This window comes from Zingiber officinale, chromosome 1A (genome assembly GCF_018446385.1).
Source record: "Zingiber officinale cultivar Zhangliang chromosome 1A, Zo_v1.1, whole genome shotgun sequence".
Classification (NCBI taxonomy): domain Eukaryota; kingdom Viridiplantae; phylum Streptophyta; class Magnoliopsida; order Zingiberales; family Zingiberaceae; genus Zingiber; species Zingiber officinale.
In genome coordinates, this window is record NC_055987.1 from 50,807,254 (window position 1) to 50,828,431 (window position 21,178).

The window sequence follows — 21,178 nt, forward strand, 5'->3', positions numbered from 1 at the left end:
GTTAGACTCAAGTTGATTCATGTGTTCAATGAGTCTAATTTAGATTATGACTCATTGAATCTATTTAATTAAATGAATTAGATTCATTATATTAAATTGGCTTGAATTAAATGGTTGGATTAGATCAACCATGAGAGAGATTAAGTCAAGTTTGACTTGACTTGAGAGGAAGAGGAAGAGTCATGTTTGACTTGACTTTATGCCACATCATTTGTGACTTGGCATTAAGTTGCCAATGATGATGTGTCACATCATCATAGTTAACACATGAGTGTGCCACCTAATGGAAGTTACATCTTCTCCTTTACTTTAATGTGGTCGGCCACATTAATGAGAGGAGTTACATTTGATGTGGTCGGCCACTCAAAATGAATGGGAAATCATTTTTTTCATTCAAGGCTAATTGATATCTTCTTCCTCCTTGAGTTCTTTCTTCTCTCCCTCTCCTCCTACCTTGGCCTAACCCTACTAAGGTGCTAGCACACTTTAGTTTGGTTTTTCTCCCTCTTTGTTCATGTGGATATGCATAGAGAGTTGTCTATCTTGACAACTTGAGATACGACACCTTGGACGAGCGGGATTCGCGAAAGGCACGCATCAAGGGTAAAACTCTTAACATATAGTTCTAGTGTAGATCTATAGGTTGGTAAACTCGTACTCGTAATTTTGTTTTCGAAAGTTTTTACTTCGCACGGATCCATGGTTGAGGATTTCGGGGTTTCTGCGACGCGGAAAGCGGTTTTCGTGGCCCGAAAAACCCAACATAAACCTTATGTTCCCTCTTTGCCGAAACCTAAAGAGTGGGGTTCTAGACCTTTTGTTACAACATGAAGCATAAATTGTAAACTTGACAACCCTAAGTGACAACAACTCCTCATCTTGGCCGAAACTTGCAAGGAAAATCCCTATGTCTTTTTTTTTAACAACCTTTGAACTTAAAGAGTATGAAAACTATTGTACTGCAGGTGAGGGGATACTTACATCTCTCGCTTAATCCTCTAAGAGAAGTACCCTTGGTTGTGAAGCTTTTCCTAGAGAGAAAACCTTCTTGCTTGGTTCGGCAATGGTGAGGAAGATAAAGCTTAGTTTCGGTGGAGAGGAGGAGGGAGGGGGAAGAGAAGAAAAATGAAACTTTCTCTTTCTTTTCTCCTTTTATTCCAAATGAAAGGAAGAAGGAAAAATGAATTTTTTTCCTTCCCTTTTCTTTTACTCATCCTAAATGAAGGGAGGAAGTAAAACTCTCTTTTCATTGTAAGAAGAGGAAAGAAACTTGGACTTCTCCTCTTTAGTGAAGAGAGCCTTCACTTTCCTTACCTTTAACCATAATTTCCCTCTTTTCATATCAGCACACCCCTGCTGGGGCTACTGGTTTTGACATGGAACCACTTACTAAGAGGTCCAAGGTTCAATCATTGGTCATGCCTCTTTATAGTTCTTTTTATTATATATATTTTTTTAAAGAAGAATCCACATGAAACCATTTTAATCATGCATAAATTTATGTAAAATTTCTAGAGATCCTATGGGTATTACATTCCTCCACCTTCTTAGAGGGATTTTATGGCGATCTAAGGGTGGATCTTCAATGAATCAACTATGGGGAACGAGGATTGGATCCGAAGATGGTTCTTCATCGTAGATAAGCTTTTCTTCCTTTATCTTCTTGGATTTGGGATCAAGATGCTTGTAATTTTCTTGCCTTTGGATTCCTCTTCTTGTTCTATGGATTAGATCTCTATATTCTAGGATGAAGGAAGTATTTGTAATGTGAATTTGATGTAAACTCTTGTGGATTTTCCAATTTCCTATTTCTATGATTTTGCCCTATTTGTATCTATTTGATCTTGTGTGGATTGTTGTGATTGAGCTTAATTACCATACTTGATTGAATGTTTGGGTATCTTGTGGATCTTGTAAAGGTGATTCCTCACTCGATTATCCGAGGGGCGTCCGTGATAGACAAGCTCGTGTAAGGACGTTTGAGGGATGATCTTGAGGGTGAAACAAGGGCATTCAAGGGGGTAGGAAATATTGGATGCATTAATCTTTCATATCTTGATGAGGTTGAGAAGTAATGAATTTCTATGTTAATTTTCTGAGGGGCGCACATGACAGGCAAGCCCGTGTAAGGACAACATAGGAATCATTCCTAATTGATCGTATTTAGATATAGATTTCAGTCCTAGGTTGTTTGTCTATTGCAAAAGAGAACCGGCAGCCTTTTACAAATAATGGGCAATTGAGGAATACGATTTGGTAGATCACCTACATTGAATAACATTACAAAGAAACTGAAACTCCTAGAACATCCTTTATCATAGTCTTTATTCTTGTTTCTATTCTTTTATCTCTATTCTTTACTTTTCATAGTTGCACTAGTTTTCACAAATCAATTGATTAGTTGTTTAGCTAATTCGTGTTGAGATATCTTTAGTGCTTATATCAGTCCCTGTGGATACGATGTCTTTCTTTATTACTGATGACATATTCGTACACTTACGGATCGTTAACAAGTTTTTGGCGCCGTTGCCGGGGACTGCAGTATAACATTAGAGATTATCAATTGAGTTAGACTAAACATAACTTTTCTTTTCTTTTCATTAACATAGTTATAACTAATCTTTAGAATTCTATTTTCATAATTTTTGCATATCTTTCTACTTCTTGACAATTCATTTTGTTGTAATTCTAATTCTAATTCTGCATTTTTAGTTTCTAACATTCTAGTCTAACATTGCTCTGTTTTCTCTTTTGATTTAGTTTCTTTCTTCTTTTCTTTTTGAGCAAACATATCTTGTTCTTGTGTATGCGAAGATCTAACTTCGCAAGAGAACTTCTTCCTCTAGACCCAGAAATAAATAGAACCTTTCATAGAAGAAAAATTCTACAAAGATAACAAACAGAACAAGAACATTCTAGCATAGCAAACAGACCATTAAAGGATTATGCAGCACCTTATGCTAGAGAGTTTCGATCTAGCATTTCAAGACCTTGAGTTGAAACAAATAATTTTGAGATCAAACCGGCTATTATTTCTGTGGTGCAACAAAATCAGTTTGGTGGAGGGCCGCATGAGGACCCAAATCAACACTTGGAGGTCTTCTATGAGATATACGGTACAATGAAAATGAATGGTGTTCCTTCTGAAGCAATGCGTTTATTATTATTTGGGTTTTCTTTAAGAGATAGAGCTAAGCAATGGTTAAACTCTTTAGCTCCAAATAGCATCACCACATGGGAGCAATGCGAGCAATAATTTTTGGATGAATTCTATCTGCCTAGTAAAACGGCTCATATAAGGAATTTCATTGCAAGTTTCAAACAAGCTGACTCAGAATCTTTATTTGAAGCTTGGGATAGATATAACAATATGCTCAGACAATGCCCACATCATGGTTTGGAGAGGTGGTTAGTGTTGCACACATTCTATAATGGCATTAATTATCATACTAAGGTGTCCCTAGATTCAGCTGCTGGAGGGACACTCATGAATAAAAGTCTAGATGAAGCTGAGGAAATAATTGAAAGTGTAGCACAAAATCATCATCAATGGGCAAATGAGAGAAGAGGTGGCTATTCTTATTCAAACCCAACTAAAGCATCAGGGAAATTTGATGTTGATGCAGTCACCCTAATGTCTGCAAAGTTGGATGCTCTCACAAAGAAGCTGGAAAGTATGGGGACTAGCACTAATACAATCAATGCCATAGTATGTTGTTGTGAAATGTGTGGTAGTTCTGATCATTCACAAGACTCATGTCCTTTGGGAGCTATATCTGTACAGATAAATCAATTAGAGCAATGTGATGCTATCATGAGTTTTAATTAAAGGTAGAACAATCCATATTCCAACACATATAACTCTGGGTGGAAGAATCATCCAAATTTTCCTATAGAAATAATCAAGAACAGGGACCATCCATGGGAAGCAAACAAAGTTTGCAATCCGGGCAACAAAGTTTTCAGCAATAATAACAATCTTCTCAAGGCTATCAGTTTTTTAAAATCGAAAAGATGCTTGAGGAAATTATCTCTAATCAAAATGAAATGAAGCAAGATATTTTGAAGTTGACTCAGAGAATGAATAATTCTGGAAAGCAACAAAAGATCCAAGATAGCCAAATTGCCCAGCTAGCCTCATCATCTTCGAGAGCACCAGGGCAATTTCCTGGAAAATCTGATGTAAATCCAATAGAGCATTGTAATCGCATCGAACTTAGGAGCGGACAAACCTTGGGGGATCCTCAAGTGACTGCTCCAAAAGGGATGAAAGCTGAAGAAGAGCTCTCTCCTCCAGCACTTGAACCAAATCAGATTCAAGAAAATGAGGAGAGTACCATTAAGGTTGAAGAGACTCTTCCACTTAATCCACAGAGTCAAGTAATCCCTTTTCCTCAAAGATTAGTGATGTTAAAGAAGGATGAAGAGTTTGGAAGATTTTTGGACAAAGTTAAAGAAATCTGTGTGGAAGTTCCTTTGATTGATGCAATTCTGCAAATGCCAAAATTTTCCAAATTCCTAAAGGACATCATGTCAAATAAAAGAAGAAGGGGAGACATTGAGACCATTGCACTTACTGAGGAATGCAGCGCTTTGTTTGAAGAGAACATTTCCCCGAAACTTAAAGATCCAGGAAGCTTTTACATTCCTTGCAATATAGGATCTAAATTCATAGAAAAAGCTTTTTGTGATTTGGAGGCAAGTGTTAGCCTTATTCCGTATTTAATTTGTAATAAATTATGTCTCAAAGACATGAAACTTACTACCATGGCACTACAACTAACTAATCATTCTTGCAGATATCCTATGGGAATAATTGAAGATGTGCCGGTAGAAGTTGGTGGGATTACTATTCCCATGGATTTTATGGTTCTGGACATGGTAGAAGACCCAAAGATTCCAATTATTTTGGGAAGACTCTTCCTTGCCATAGTTGGAGCAATAATTGATGTCAAAAATCATAAACTCTCTTTGGTAATTGGTAAGGAAAGGTTGGAATATGATTTGTCTAACGCTTCTAACCATGTCTCTTCTCTATTATTAAGTGTTGGCAGCGGCGCGGATGCTTATCAACTTGAGGATTGGAATTTCCATCCTCATGGGAGGCCACCGGACTTGGAACATGATCCGGCAAATGATATTGGGAGGAGGTCTCCCAATAAAAATGAGAAATATGTCTGCCCTCCTAGGGCAAGAAAAAGATGAAAAGATCAAGGAGAACGGTCGAGCTAAAGACCCTAAACAAGTGCTTCTTGGGAGGCAACCCAAGGGGTTCTTTTAGTATTTTCAGTTTCAGTTTTCATTTCATTAGTTAGTTCTTTTAAACTTGTTTTACTCTTGTTTTCAGGTTGAAATTTCACTTCAGTGAGCTGGCCATGACTTCTTCATGGGCATGGAAGTATTGGAGAAGCAAGGACGGAGTAGAACAAGCATTTGGAGCAAAGTAGAGCTTGGTCATGTGCCATACATGGCCAGGTACATCCTGCAGAAAGGAAGGATGCTAGGGTCGTGTCTACATGACACGACCGTGTAAGGCATCCTGAGGAGAAAAAGAGCCAGGTCGTGTACCAGACACGGCCGTGTGGTGATTCCAGAGAAGGAAAGGATCTCGACCGTGTCCCATACATGGCTGTGTGAGCTGAATCGAGAAGAAGGAGGCGGTGGCCATGCCAATTGGCACGACCGTGTGGAACCGACCCGACAAAGAAAAGGGTGCGGTCGTGTCTCTTACACGATTATGCAAACCACCGTCCCAACTGGCTGTGGCCGTGCTGATTAGCACGACCGTGCAAGTTCTCCCGAGGAGAGGAAGGATGGGGTCGTGCAGATCCACACGACCCGTTTGGAGTACATGCCCTGGACGTGTCCACTATACACGGCCATGCTTAGGCCATGTCTGCCACACACCCCCACCTTCTCAAAGCATCTTTTTCTCCCAAACTCCCTTCTTCTTCAACCTTTCTCCTAAACCTTCTCAGATCTAGATCTCAAACTCTTTATTTTCTACAAAATTCATCAAGATCTAGACTTTTCTCTTCTCCTATATTAGAGATTTACAACTCCTTAGCCAAAGATCTTGTTCTTCAAGATCTAATCCTTCAAGATCTAACTTCTCCAACCAAGAACAGTACCTCCCCCACATAATCTTGAAAATATGTCCAATATTTTGAAGAGACTTCACAAGGGGAGTGGAGGATCAAGCGGAGGAAAGGAACCGATAAGGGAAAAAGGAAAACAACTAGCAAAAGGCAAAGGGAAGAGGACCGCACGCGACGAAGGTAATGACAATGAATTCAATATCATTTTTAAAAATGAAGATTATAAATCTAGATATGAAATTCCTGTCAATAGAAAGATTGTGTGCACACGATATATGGACCCCAACTGTTTTAGACATGCTAGGGATTAGAGAAGATGTAGATTGGATGATTGAGTTTTTATATTGGAGTGACAGTATATACACACATCTACCTATGTATCCTTGCATTGTTCTGGAGTTTTTAAGTTCACTAGACATCCACTTTGCCAATGAAGATGATTATGTTGGCAAAATTATTTTTAGACTTATGAATAAAGAGTTGCAATGGACGTTTAGTGATTTCAATAATTGTTATGGATTGTATATCGGTAACTCTCGCAAGTTTGATTCTAGGTTTAATTGGAATCAATTTTGGAGTTCGATCACTGGATTAGAGCAACCATATGAGCCCTCTAGAGCTAAGGCTTCTCACATGCAAAACCACGTTTTTAGATACCTATATCGAGTTATGAGTAAAACTATTTTTGGTAGAGGGGAAAGTGATGGAGTCATCAAGAAAGTAGAGCTTTATGCTTTGTGTGCTATGTTACATAAAGTTGATTTCCATTCCAATTTTCATTTTTTACAAACCTTAGTGAGAACTGGGAGGGCATCCTCGGGGTCAATTGTTTTTAGTAGTTTGATTACTCAAATAGCTATTAATTTGGAGCTTGATTTAGATGGGTTGGAAGTCATTCACGGCAATGACATGATAGACATTGATGCATGTCTTGCTATGAAAATAATCTGTCGGGATGAGAATGGTTTTGCATTTTCGAGGATGAATGATTTTCCTTTACCTCTTCCTTGTCCCGAACAAACTTCTATTTGCAACCCTGCTAATTGGGTAATTACTGACCTAGACCCCGAGAATGCCCCTTCTATATTTGGATACACAAAGCCACGCCTTGAGCCCTCGTCATCTGGATAACCGCAGCCCTCCGGACAACCGGAGCCGGCTAGGCATTCTTTTGCATATGGAACGGGTTCCTTCAGATTTGATTTTTCAGATTTCCGTGCATCTCTGGACTCACTTCATGAGAAGCAAAATGCCCAACGAAGAATGTTGGAAAGTCACTTTTCTTTATCTGATGACCAGTTTAGAGAAGTACAAAATCACTTTCAGTTTACGAGGAACTTTCAAGATCAAATGGCTAAATTTGTTCAAGACTATGATATTGATCAAGCTAGAATGAGGGATTTTATGCAGGGCATGAGTATTACTAGCCAACAAATAGATGCTCTTTATGAATATCATAGATTCCCAAGTGAAATCCCTGGTTTTCCTATTGAAGAACTGTTAGTTAGAGCCCTAGAGCTAATCATATGATGATTGTTGTATGGACTCATTGTATCATATTCCTATGTATATAAAGGTATTTGTTTTGGTTATTATACTTACTTGTATTGGTGCCAAATAATAAAGTATAATAGCGTCCTTGAGTAGAAGATTCTTATCTATATCAATCGATTGGTTGAATTGATAGTGAGATGATATAGAGAACACTACTCTTAACCATTCCTAGTCAAGTATTAACATTCAGGGACAATGTTAATGCGACGAGACTAGTATGTAGGTCAACTCGATGACTTGATCTCACAAGTCATGGATATAGAGATATCAAGTTGACACATGGGTATGCATTGGAGAATGTATACTGAATGACCCGCCATGAGAAAGTATCATGGATTGTTATATGAGTGTCATATACTTTCTCATATGGCTATTAGTATGACTATTAGTCCTTGGACCTGAAGTCACCATGGTCCCCTACATAAGGAGTTGCATACTTTGGCTTCGTCAAACGTCACCCGTAACTGGGTGGACTATAAAGGTGATTACTGGGTATGTAACAAATTATGTGGAGGGATGTGAGTGATGTAGATGGGATCTATCCCTCCTATATAACGGGAGTGACATCGTTATTCTTGATAGAGTGAGACCACTAAGTGTATGGTCATGTCCAAATGAGTCAATATGAGATATTGAGATCATTTGATTATAGTGAGTCTACTTGGAGTTCAAGATTTAGATTGATCAGAGGATGGCACCGTCTATGCCTCAAATTGATCAATCTAGATGTCAAGGATAGAAGGTCATTGTCATATATTGTGAAGAGTCACAATTAGTAGTCACAAGGTGATGTTGGATCTCAACATTCTTGTAACTTGGGTAGTAATGATGTGTTGCTAGATACCGCTCATTACTTATACTTCTAAATGGGTTTAGGAGCATTGCCAACATTACAAGAACCTATAGGGTCACACACAAAGGGCAATTAGATGGAGATTAGGTTTATTTGATGTACCTAGAGGATTAGGTTCATGTGATGAACCAAATTGGATTAAGAGTAATCCAAACTAGACTAATTCAGTTGGACTCAATTTGATTCATGTGTCCAATGAGTCTAATTTATATTATGACTCATTGAATCAATTTAATTTAATGGATAGAGATTCACTAAATTAAATTGACTTGAATCAAAGGTTGGATTTGATCAACCATGGGAGAATTTAAGTCAAGTTTGACTTGACTTGAGAGGGAAGATGAAAAGTCAAGTTTGACTTGACCTTGACTTGACCAAATGCCATGTCATTGTGACTTGGCATAGGGCCGGCCAATGATGATGTGCCACATCATTAAAGGTTACATGAGTGTGTACCACCTCATGAGGGAGACCAAGAGTTGTGACCCTTGGTATACCATGGAGATAAAAACTCCTCCATTAAGTGGCCGGCCACTTAAGTGTGCATTTGGTGTGCTTGTGTAACTCCATCTTCTTCCTCCTCTCTTCTCTTCTCTCCCTCTCCTCCTCCTTGGCCGAACACCTTTAGAGTGCTAGCACACTCTATTGGATCGAGATGCGCTAGAGGGGGGTGAATAGCGCTCGCGGCTATTTCGTTCGATTATCGGAATCGTAAATCGTTCATCGAGTGATTAAAGCAGTGGAAATGAAATAAAGAAAACACAGACACGAAGGATTTACTTCGTTCGGAGCCTAAGGCGACTCCTACTCGAAGGCCCGCGATCCTTGATCGCTTTCGGTGAGCAACAACTATAAGTTCGGAATAATTACAAACTGAAGTACAATAATTGACAAGAATTAATTATACCGACGACAATTAAGAAATGAAGATTCGGAGCTCCGGGTCGTCGGGTGGTTGTCGCAGCACTTCGGAAGCAATACTTGAGCAGAACACAACACGAGGAAAATTTTTCTTTTATTGTTTATTGCTGCTGCTCGAACCCCTCTTATAAAGGGTGTTCAAGGCGCCTTAAACCCCTCTAAGGCGCCTCCAGGCTGGTCGCGTCACCCGCATGAATCAGAACTGACCTGGTCGAACTTTATCTTGTTCAAGGCACCTTCAACCTCTCTAAGGCGCCTTCATCAACTTGTTCAAGGCGTCTTGAGCCTCTCCAAGGCGCCTTGAAGCTTGCTTCACAGCCAGCTCAGGTTTTGCACCCGAGGCTCCTCCAAGCTCCATGGAGGCGCCTCGGACACTGTTCATCCGAGGTTAATCTTTGCACTTTGGTCCCTGCAAGATACATTAATCCCAAATATACCCTGCAATACAAAGTTAACACATAAAGCATAATAGAAGTGATAATGACAGTCTCCAGACTGTCCGAGTCTGACTTCGGGTTTCCAACCGAAAACCCTAGGTCGACCCGACGCCTACTGTTCCCTCTACGGGGAACGCGTCCTCACCTACTCCACTCAGGAGATTTACCTGATGTCAGTCTGATCCTCTAGACCGACTGGACTTTCCACCTAGGGTTACCACCCCCTAGGACCTAGGGTTACCGCCCCCTAGGATTTTTCTCCACCTAGGGTTACCGCCCCCTAGGACCTAACGTTGCCGCCCCTTAGGGTTTTCCTCCACCTAGGGTTACCACCCCCTAGGACCTAAGGTTGTCGCCCCTTAGGGTTTTCCTCCACCTAGGGTTATTGCCCCCTAGGACCTAAGGTTACCCCCCCCCCCCCCTTAGGATTTCCCTTCACCTAGGGTTACCACCCACTAGGACCTAAGGTTATCCCCCCTTAGGATTTTCCACCTGCCTAACCGTAGTTAGGACTTTCCTGCACACTTGTTTAAGCTCATTAGATAACATAACAACTTAACTTGAACCCTTTGACATAATCAAAACACCGGTTCGATCGTCGGATGCTTCCCGCACAAACACACTCTAAGTGTTTTCTCCATCTCTATTGTTTGTGTGGATACGTATAGAGGTGTGCCCACTTGAACACACTTGAGATCCGGCAAATTTTGGACGAGCGAGATTCGTGAAGGATTTCGCTACAAGGGTAATCTCTTAACCATATAGATCTAATGCAGATCTAGGATAGAAAACAAGTACATGAAAATTTTATCTTCGCACGGATCTGGTAGCATGTGACTTCGGGGTTTCTGCAACGTAAAAAGTGGTTTTTGCGGCTCGAAAATCCCAACAGTGGTATCAGAGCCACGTGTGAAGCGTGTACGTGTTTTTATTTTGGTTTTTATGAAAAACTACAGATCTATAAGTTTCTGTATATTTACTATTTTTATATATTTTATGGGTATTTTTCTCGTAGAAGCGAAGCAACAAGTGTTTGGTCACTTGTAGGCTTCGACTACCGAGAAACACCATCCGAAACGGCAAGGTCTCGCCCAAAATGTTTTAGGACAGCGGCTTAGGGCGCTATAAGATCATCGTGGTACACTCATGAGACTCATTTCACGAGAAGGGGTGTTGCCCCTAACCCCGCAAGGGGCATTGTCCCGCGATCGCACCCAAAAATCGCTAAACGGTACCACCGGGAAGTTGTAACTCATAAAATTCTAAAAATAGTAGAAAAAATTATAGAAATTTATGAAAATTATATAATTTAGAATTATGTATAATTTTTGTGATGGTCATGTCCCAAATACCCAATAAGATTGGACAAAATGTGTTGTAATTCATATTATGGCTTGCGCGCCATTTTTTTTTTTTTTGATTGTGCGTGTTGTATATGTGATACGCGACCTGTGCGTCGTGCCTTTCTATTTTATTTCCTGTTATAAAATAGTTTAGACTCGAATGTAACTCGAGTTTCAAATTTATAATGTACAAAATTAGAGCGGTGGAAGGTCCACTCGAGGAGGAGTTACGAGGAGGGTGCGAGCAACACATGGCGGTCAAAAGGAGGAGCTTGGAGAAGCTGTTGACCCTAGGTTGACCATCCGATCTTCTCATTGGCTTGAGAAGATCGTAGTAGGGTCATGACTAATCACAATTTAATTAATTGCTTGTGTGTGTGTATGTGATGCATGCTAGAGTAGAGTAATTAATTAGTGCCTTAACGATTAAATTAGATCTAAATCGCGTATATGATGCACCACGGTTAGATTAGATCTAAATCGAGTATATGATACACATCAACGATTAGATTAGATCTTAATCGCATCAACTCAAAATGCCTACCATGCCGTGATACTCATCACTACCTCGATCACATGTTGTTGTTGAATCTGCCAAAGCATAGCAACGCATATTATCTTGGTAGGGTGCAGAGGGACAATCTTGGTCCCGCCTATCAATGCTTGGGTGAGTACAAACTCAATCAAATTGAGTAAAACTAGTTAAACTCAATTGGATCGGGTTTAACTATAGACATTTTCCAATGGTTGGTAGATAGGTCAAAATCACATTTATATTAACTCTTGGGCAATTTAGCCAAAGCTAACTCAAGTTTTAATATACATGCGAATCTTGATCCTATAAACAAGAGTTGCATAGAGATGTAATTGGTAATTAGTTACCTACCGATCATACTAAGTCTTGGGCGATTTAGCCAAAGCTAACTCAAGGCGTAGTATGATGTGGATCTTATCCCACAAGAATTATAGCTAGTTGGTTAGAATCTAGTAGGTGTGGTTTAACCACATCCATGACTTGATTCTAAAAAAGTTCTATAATTCAGTGGGAGCATCATTTAGTTAAAGGCCTAATTAAATGATTAGTGGAATATGATATTTATTTTCTGCATTTTTCTATTGTAGATTGTCATGTCGACAAACACGAGCACCTTCTCTCTGCGTTCTGTCCTTGATAAGGACAAGCTCAATGGAGCTAATTTTCGGGACTAGTACAGGAACCTGAGAATTGTTCTCACTCAGGAAAGGAAACTATATGATCCGGTGGTAAAAGCCCGGGACCCCTAACGAGGGGTCAACGCCACGTGGAGGTCAAAAGGCCAGGTGGTCCGTCGAAGAAGGGCGAGCCGACCGGACTCATGAGAAAAGGGCAAGCCGATCGGTCTGCCAGTAAATATCTGATAGTAAAAGGCGCCCTGACAGGGATCGGGGTTCCGACGCTCAATGAAACAATAGCTAAGAGCCGAGCAGAAGGCCTAAGAGAAGGTAACATACTGCTAACAGTCCTTACGTAGCACCCGCCCGGAAGTCTCCCCAGCATATCAATGCAAATGACAGGCGGGACGTGATGGGCGTGCCGCCCGGCCGACGCAGAGGATGACGGCCGTCCGGACAGCGCTTTTCGCCCAGCCGGCCGGACGGACGTCCCGGCCGGTGGTGGGTAAAGAAGGACAGGAACATCTTCTGACAGCCGTCAAGTCCTATGGCTTGGCCATACTCCAAGTCTGATAACGAGGTGTTCTGTTGTCCCATCGAAGACATGGTTGGACTGTAGCGGTATGGCGTCAGGTAAGCTCTCTGACAAACACATACCGGGGTATGGGCTGGGGACACGTACGCGCCTCGGTGGGCGTGTAGAGGCTCTTTCACCGCTCTATATAAAGAGCCGCAGACTTCGCCGGAGGTACGCATTCTACGATTTTTGGAGCCGCTGCTTTGTTGCTTGCTTGCCTGACTTGAGCGTCGGAGGGTCGCCGCCGGGAACCCCTTCCCGGCCCGACTTCTGTGCAGGTTCGCCGGAGCTTCGGGAGACTAGCCGAAGATCTACGTCAGCGACAAGGAGAGCGCCCCGTGCCCAGCGTCCGTTGAGTCAGCGTTCGGACAGGATCAATTTGGCGCCGTCTGTGGGAACGCTCCTGCATCCGATCGGAAGCAATGGACGAGGCTGGACGACAACACATGGTGACGCTTTCGAACGAGGAACTCGACGCTCTGATCGAGATAAGGGCCGCCAAGCTCGTGGAGCAAAAACAGAAAGCCACAGCCGAGCGGCCGGAGCAGCAAGCAACATCAGCGTCTGGTGGTCGAGCGGAAGCACCACCGGCCACCGTTGCATTTCATCGAGCCCTATTCCGCACCCCTGAAGCCGTACCAGCTCATAGAGATAGGGGATCTTCTTCGGATGAGATGCCTAGACGAGATGACAGAAAGGGGAAAGCCCCCCGAGCGGACGCATCACCCGAAAGGATTAATCGTCAATTTTCAGAGGCTATTCTGAGAGATCCTTTGCCGAAGCACTATGTGCCTCCGACGATCGGCGAGTATAATGGGACAACTGACCCAGATGATCATCTGGGTAAGTTCGATAACACAGCTACTCTCCATCAATACACAGATGGAGTAAAATGCCAAGTTTTTCTTACTACTCACTCGGGATCGGCTCAACGGTGGTTTTGGAGGCTGCCGGACGGATCCATCACAAGCTTCAAGGACTTCCGAGCGGCCTTCCTCCACCATTTTCCGAGCAGTCGGCGCTACTAGAAAATGAGCGTGAGCCTGTTCGCCATCAAGCAAGAAGCCCGTGAATCGCTACGAGCTTACATCCAGCAATTCAACAAAGTGGCGATGGATATTCCAACGGCCACTTCGGAAACCATGATGAATGCCTTCACACAAGGCCTAATGGATGGGGATTTTTTCCGATCACTCATCCGAAAGCCGCCCCGAGATTACGATCACATGCTACACCGGGCTAACGAATACATCAACGTGGAAGAAGCGCAAGCGGCCAGGAAAAAGGAAATTCCAGCTAAGCGGGCTCCTCAGGCCGAGCGGAAACAGCACGCCGCTCATCAACCGCCTAGAGGACCAAGGGCCGAAGCAATCCGATCCCCCCATGCCAGGTCCCAAGTGCAAGAGGTAGCTACCGCCCGGCCCAAGCCAAAGAAGAGGTGGACCCCGATGTTCTGCTCCTTCCACCGGACGGATATGTTGAATAGAGACGCGCTAGAGGGGGGTGAATAGCGCTCGTGGCTATTTTGATCGTATCGGAATCAAAGAACTATCAAAGTAAATATACGCAGCGGAAATAACGAATGCAATCACAGAGGGACACAAGAAGTTTTACTTTGTTCGGAGCCTAAGGCGACTCCTACTCGAAGGCCCGCGATCCTTGATCGCTTTCCGTGGGCAACAACTATAAGCTCGTAAAATGTACAATAAGATATTACAATTGAAAGAACTAAAACAAATTATACCGACAACAATAAAGTAGCAGAATCTGAAGCTCCGGGTTGTCGGGGACTTCTAACAGCACTTCTGGGTGTTTCTAGAGCAGCTTGTAGCGTAAGGATTGCTTGGAGTTCGTTCTTCTGGTGCTGCTGCTCGAGACCCCTTATAAAGGGTGTTCAAGGCGCCTTGAAGCCCTTCAAGGCGCCTTAAACAGGCCGAGTCACCCGCGGAGATCAGCACAGACTTGGTCGAACTTCATCCAGTTCAAGGCGCCTTCAGCCTACACAAGGCGCCTTCAACCTTCGACCCAAGGCGCCTTGAACTTCATCTAAGGCGCCTCCAACCTTCTGCGTTGGCTTTTCCTGGTTCGCACCCGAGGCGCCTCCAAGCTCCATGGAGGCGCCTCGGACACTGTTCATCCGAGTTGTAACTTGCTCCTTTGTTCCTGCAAAATGTGTTAGTCCCAAACACATACCCTGCAAAACAAAGTTAGCACATAAACATAATGAATGATAATAATGAAAGTCTCCGGACTGTCCGGGTCTGACTTCGGATTTCCGACCGGAAACCTTAGGTCGACCCGACGCCTACTGTTCCCTCTACGGGGAACACGTCCTCACCTACTCCACTCAGGAGATTTACCTGTTGCCAGTGCGATCCTCCAGATCGACTGGACTTTTGCTCAGCACTCGACGCTTCCGGACTTTCTGCTGGACATCCGCTTCCCAGCTAGTCCAGTCTTTCACCTGGTTCGCGACACCAAGACTTTCCACCTAGGGTTACCACCCCATAGGACTTTTGCCTGAATCCATCGACCTGCCAAGACTTTCCGCATAGGGTTACCACCCCCTAGGGTTTTTCCCTTTGCCTAACCGCAGCTAGGACTTTTCTCCACCTAGGGTTACCACCCCCTAGGACCTAGGGTTACCACCCCCTAGGGTTTTCACCTGCCTAACCGCAGTTAGGACTTTCCTGAAACACTCAACAAAGCTGTCAGATCACAAAACCCCTTAACTTTGAATCCTTTGCCATTATAAAAACTCGGGTTTGATCGTCGGATGCTTCCCGCACCAACAATCTCCCCCTTTTTGATTATGGCAACAAGAAATTCAAAGTTAAGAAAAAAACATACGATAACAAATAGATGCATTAAGTTTTAACCAAGCTTAAGTAAGTAAACTTTAAATGCAAGCACAGTTAAGCTGGAAACTTTTAACTTTGTAATACTAAACTCCCCCTTAATAAAAGCCCTCCTTTTTGTTTTTTGAATTTTCCTACTTTTGAATTTTCCTACTCTCCCCCTTTGCCATATATCAAAATATACCAGTGTGAAAGAAGTCTGAATTTTTTAGCAAGTTAGTTTGATGCTTAACTTTTTAAAGAGGGATAAGAGTAGACAAGATTTGAAAATTTATCACCTTTTTTAAAAAATCTGAAATTTTTAAACACTAGTAATACTTAGAAAAATTTGAAATAGCTTTTATAACACTTAGCTTTGTTATAATTAATTTTCATTGTTTAACTTTTTGCTAAGTGAAATAAAAATTAAAAAATAAGAATTTTTCTTTTGAAACATTGACTTAGCTTTTAATTTTCATTGTTATAGAAATCACTTAGCTAAGCCTTTTGCAAACTTGACTTTTGAAGGAGTCTTCAAGGGTGATTTTGAAAAGATGTAAAAGTTAGAAAATGTAGCTAAAGTTTTAAGTATTTTAGCTTAAAAACATTCTCAAGTTTGAAAGATATTTAGTTTAAAGTCTTTTGTTAGCAAAGAGGGAGTAGCTAAATGTTTAGTTAAGTTAAATTCAGTTTGTCGTTAAGTCCAAGTATGAGTCAAGTTAATTAAATTTTAAATTTGATTTGATTAGGTATCAGAGCCCTAAATTACAAGCATGCTAAATCTAAATATTTCTATTTGAAAAGTTTTTTCAAAAGATATTTAATTAAATTTGAAAAGCTCTTCAATAGAAACTTGATAATTAGTTTGACTCCGTTCACTCCCCCTTAACTAATGCAAACATGAATCCCTATAATGAGTCCTAGAGTCCTAGAGTCCAAAAATATAATGGGTCTTTTATATTTTGTTGAATTTTTCATCTCATCCATTCTAGGTTTTCAGGCATGTTTGGCTTATGAGTAAGTGTCAGATAAAATAAACTTTGTCAATTAAGATTATTGAAAATATAAGTTTGAATTTCAAATTAGTAAATATTAAACTTGAAGACTATAGTGAAAATTAATTGGAGTTAACATTTGCAGTCATAATATGATTTGAGAAGAAAAGATTTTTAAACCCTTTTAATATTTTGAAATTAATTGAATGATATTCTGAAATTAATTAATTAATATTTTGAAAAAGTTTAAATGATTTTGGAATGATTTTTCAAAGATTTTGAAATAATTTTAAAATGATTTTGAAATGATTTTTCAAAGATTTTTGAAATTAAGTTTAAAATGATTTTGAAATGATTTTTAAAAGATTTTTGAAATAAATTTTTAAAAGATTTTGAATAATTTTAAAATGATTTTGAAATGATTTTTCAAATATTTTAAAAGATTTTAAAATGATTTTGAAAAGATTTTAAAAGAATTTTGAAAAGATTTTTAAAATGATTTTAAAATGATTTTGAAAGATTTTTAAAATGATTTTGAAAAGATTTTAAATTGATTTTGAAAGATTTTAAATTGATTTTGAAATAATTTTGAAAGATTTTTGAAATAGATTTTTAAAAGATTTTGAAATGATTTTGAATTGATTTTGAAAGATTTTTAAAATGATTTTGAAAAGATTTTTAAAATGATTTTAATAAGATTTTTCAAAAAAAATTTTAAAAGAATTTTGAAATTAAATTTTAAAGATTTTGAAATGATTTTGAAAAGATTTTAAATAATTTTGAAAAGATTTTGAAAATGATTTTGAAATTAAGTTTTAAAAGAGTTTTAAAATAATTTTGAAAAGATTTTAAAAATGATTTTGAAAGATTTTTCAAATAAATTTTAAATTGATTTCATTAAAAAACATGATATTAATTACGAATTTAATTTTGAATTTGAACTTTTAATTCCTTAGTCATCTCACTCGATCTAAATTGTCAATCAGGGAACCCTATAATTGTTGTGAGATGAATTATGGTTGAATTTTGGGGTAAGGTTTAACTTTGTGTTAGATTCAGGTTTAGCTTTGGGTTCAACAAGTAAGTATTCTTTGGATAAACTTCTGGGCTATGGTGAGTCACAAGGAACTCATTAAAGTAACCATGTCTTTGAGGTTTCCCAAATAGTCCTACCCATTAAACTTAATACTAAACTCTGGTCTAACTAGTTAGGATCCATTTAAGGGTAGCTTCGGTCAGTTCCACTTGGCCAAATGCACCAGGTCGAAGCCATATCTTCCTAGACATGCGATGCCCAAGTTTCCCTAACGTACTATCATCCAAAAACTTCACCGGTACAGTGGTTAAAGTTAAACTCAGCCCTTTTTAAACTATCCTTAATTACCCTACCGGGTAATCTACACTTGTTTTACCCATTTCGGGTAAATTAGGTTCAGTTACCCTGTCGGGTAGTTCAGTTGGAGGTGCCAGCTAGTTTGGATCCACCATCTATTTTTGAATTTAGAATTTCGAATTTAGAATTTCGAATTTGATTTAGAATTTCGAATTTTTGATTTAGAATTTCGAATTTAGAATTTTGAATTTAAATTAAATTTGAATTTTGAATTTGAATTTTTGATTTAGAATTTCGAATTTAGAATTTCGAATTTGATTTAGAATTTTGAATTTTTGATTTAGAATTTCGAATTTAGAATTTCGAATTTGATTTAGAATTTTGAATTTGATTTCAAATTTTTAATTGAATTTTAATTTTAATTATATTCTTAATATTGTTTTTCTATTAGCTCCCCCTGGATCATAACCTCGATATGGTCTATCAAGATAATAGACTGGATCTTTGGGGACCCAATAGTGACCAGTTCCAACTTGATTAACCAAGTTGGATTTTGGCACCCATGCTTGGACAATTTTTCTATTATTTCTATTAACTAGCGATAAATATGATTTGTATTTTATTTTAGTTTTAAATCCAAGTCCAGTTTTGTTGTAGACGGCTCGCTGTTTTCCAAGAATCAGATCGAGATTCTTGGAGCCCAAGGTGAACCGTTCCAACGTGTCCTTGAGTTCTTTAATTTGAGCTTTCAAATTGGAATTTTCTTCCTCAAGTTGTTGGACTTGAGTTGAACTTCCAATTTGAGCTGGCTCAGTTAAAGAACTCGAGTCAGTCACTTCCTTAACGGTTGTTACCTCCTTTTGGAGCGACTTAACTCGGACATTGGATTTAGCCAACTTTTTTAGCAAGTAAGGGACTATATTTTTTAAATCGTCTAATTGAGTTTCGGCGAGTAAGGCACTTACAGTGGGGTTAGGTCCTTCGGAAACGAATGCGGATTCGTGGCTTCGCTCGGACTCTGTTTCTGACTCGCTCTCCGTTTCGGATTCGAACTCAGACTCGGTGTCGATAATGTTCGCTAGTACCGGTAGAGCTAGAAGGCTCGCTTGCTCTCCTTCGTCCGGTTCGGATTCATCTGATGACTCGGACCATGTTGCCTTCAGTGCTTTCTTCGTCTTGCTTGTTCCTGCAAATAACGCAACACCTTCCTCGGCCGGAATAGTATTAGTCTGCTCGAATAATTTATTTATTAAAACATGCTTACCTATTTTCGTATCAGGAATACCATCGTGTAGGTCAATCAGACTCTCCCACAGCTCCTTGGCACTTGAGAATTGGTCGGCACGATTCAGCTCCTTATTCGTTAAGCCACACTGAAGTGTATACGTTGCTTTTGCGTTTGCTTCTACCTTTTTGATAAGGTTCGCGTCCCAGTTCTCGTATGGTAGTGGCTTGCCGGCGCCGTCTGTTGGCAGTTGAAGCCCGGTTTTGACGATCATCCAGACTTCAAAGTGAGTCTGGAGATACGCCTCCATCCGACCCTTCCAATCTCCGAAATCATCTCCGGAGAAGAGCGGTGGGCGAGCAGTGTTGTAGCCTTCTTGATGGGCCATTTTAAAAAGACGATCTCGCAAAATAAACACAATAAAACTTGTTCCAAGACTTAGTCTTGGATTAGTAGTGCGGGAGAGAAATAAAGATAGTAATTCAGGAATTTCGGAAAAAAATAATAAAATATTATTAAAATATTATTAAAAAAAATATTAAAAAATATTACCACAATTTTTGAAAACGTAATATTTTGTTAATTCCAACCATGGGTGAAAAGATGAAAATTAATTTTTCAAAAACAGTTTTGGAGGGAAAAAACGAAAGGCGTATGGTTTTATTTTTAACCTATATAAACGACAAAGCCACGAAAAATGCTTGAATGGTGGTTGCACCAGTTCAAAGCGACCCCGCTCTGATACCAATTGTTGAATCGAGACGCGCTAGAGGGGGTGAATAGCGCTCGTGGCTATTTTGATCATATCGGAATCGAAGAACTATCAAAGTAAATATACGCAGCGGAAATAACGAATGCAATCACAGAGGGACACAAGAAGTTTTACTTCGTTTGGAGCCTAAGGCGACTCCTACTCGAAGGCCCGCGATCCTTGATCGCTTTCCGTGGGCAACAACTATAAGCTCGTAAAATGTACAATAAGATATTACAATTGAAAGAACTAAAACAAATTATACCGACAACAATAAAGTAGCAGAATCTGAAGCTGCGGGTTGTCGGGGACTTGTAACAGCACTTCTGGGTGTTTCTAGAGCAGCTTGTAGCGTAAGGATTACTTGGAGTTCGTTCTTCTGGTGCTCCTGCTCGAGACCCCTTATAAAGGGTGTTCAAGGCGCCTTGAAGCCCTTCAAGGCGCCTTAAACAGGCCAAGTCACCCGCGGAGATCAACACAGACTTGGTCGAACTTCATCCAGTTCAAGGCGCCTTCAGCCTACCCAAGGCGCCTTCAACCTTCGACCCAAGGCGCCTTGAACTTCATCTAAGGTGCCTCCAACCTTCTGCGCTGGCTTTTCCTGGTTCGCACCCGAGGCACCTCCAAGCTCCATGGAGGCGCCTCGGACACTGTTCATCTAAGTTGTAACTTGCTCCTTTGTTCCTGCAAAATGTGTTAGTCCCAAACACATACCCTGCAAAACAAAGTTAGCACATAAACATAATGAATGATAATAATGAAAGTTTTGTGACATTGAGCGTGGTTCGACTTGGTTTCCCAGAAACCCTAGGTCGACCAACGCCTCTGTTCCTCTACGGGAACACGTCCTCACCTACTCCACTCGGAGATTTACATTGCCGGTCGATCCTCCGGATCGACCGGACTTTTGCTCAAGACCTCGGCTCCGGACTTCTGTGGACATCCGCTTCCGGCTAGTCTAGTCTTTCACTTGGTTCGCGACACGGGACTTTCCACCTAGGGTTACCACCCCTAGGACTTTCAGCAGCCATCGACCTGCCAAGACTTTCCGCATAGGGTTACCACCCCCTATGACCTAGGGTTACCACCCCCTAGGGTTTTT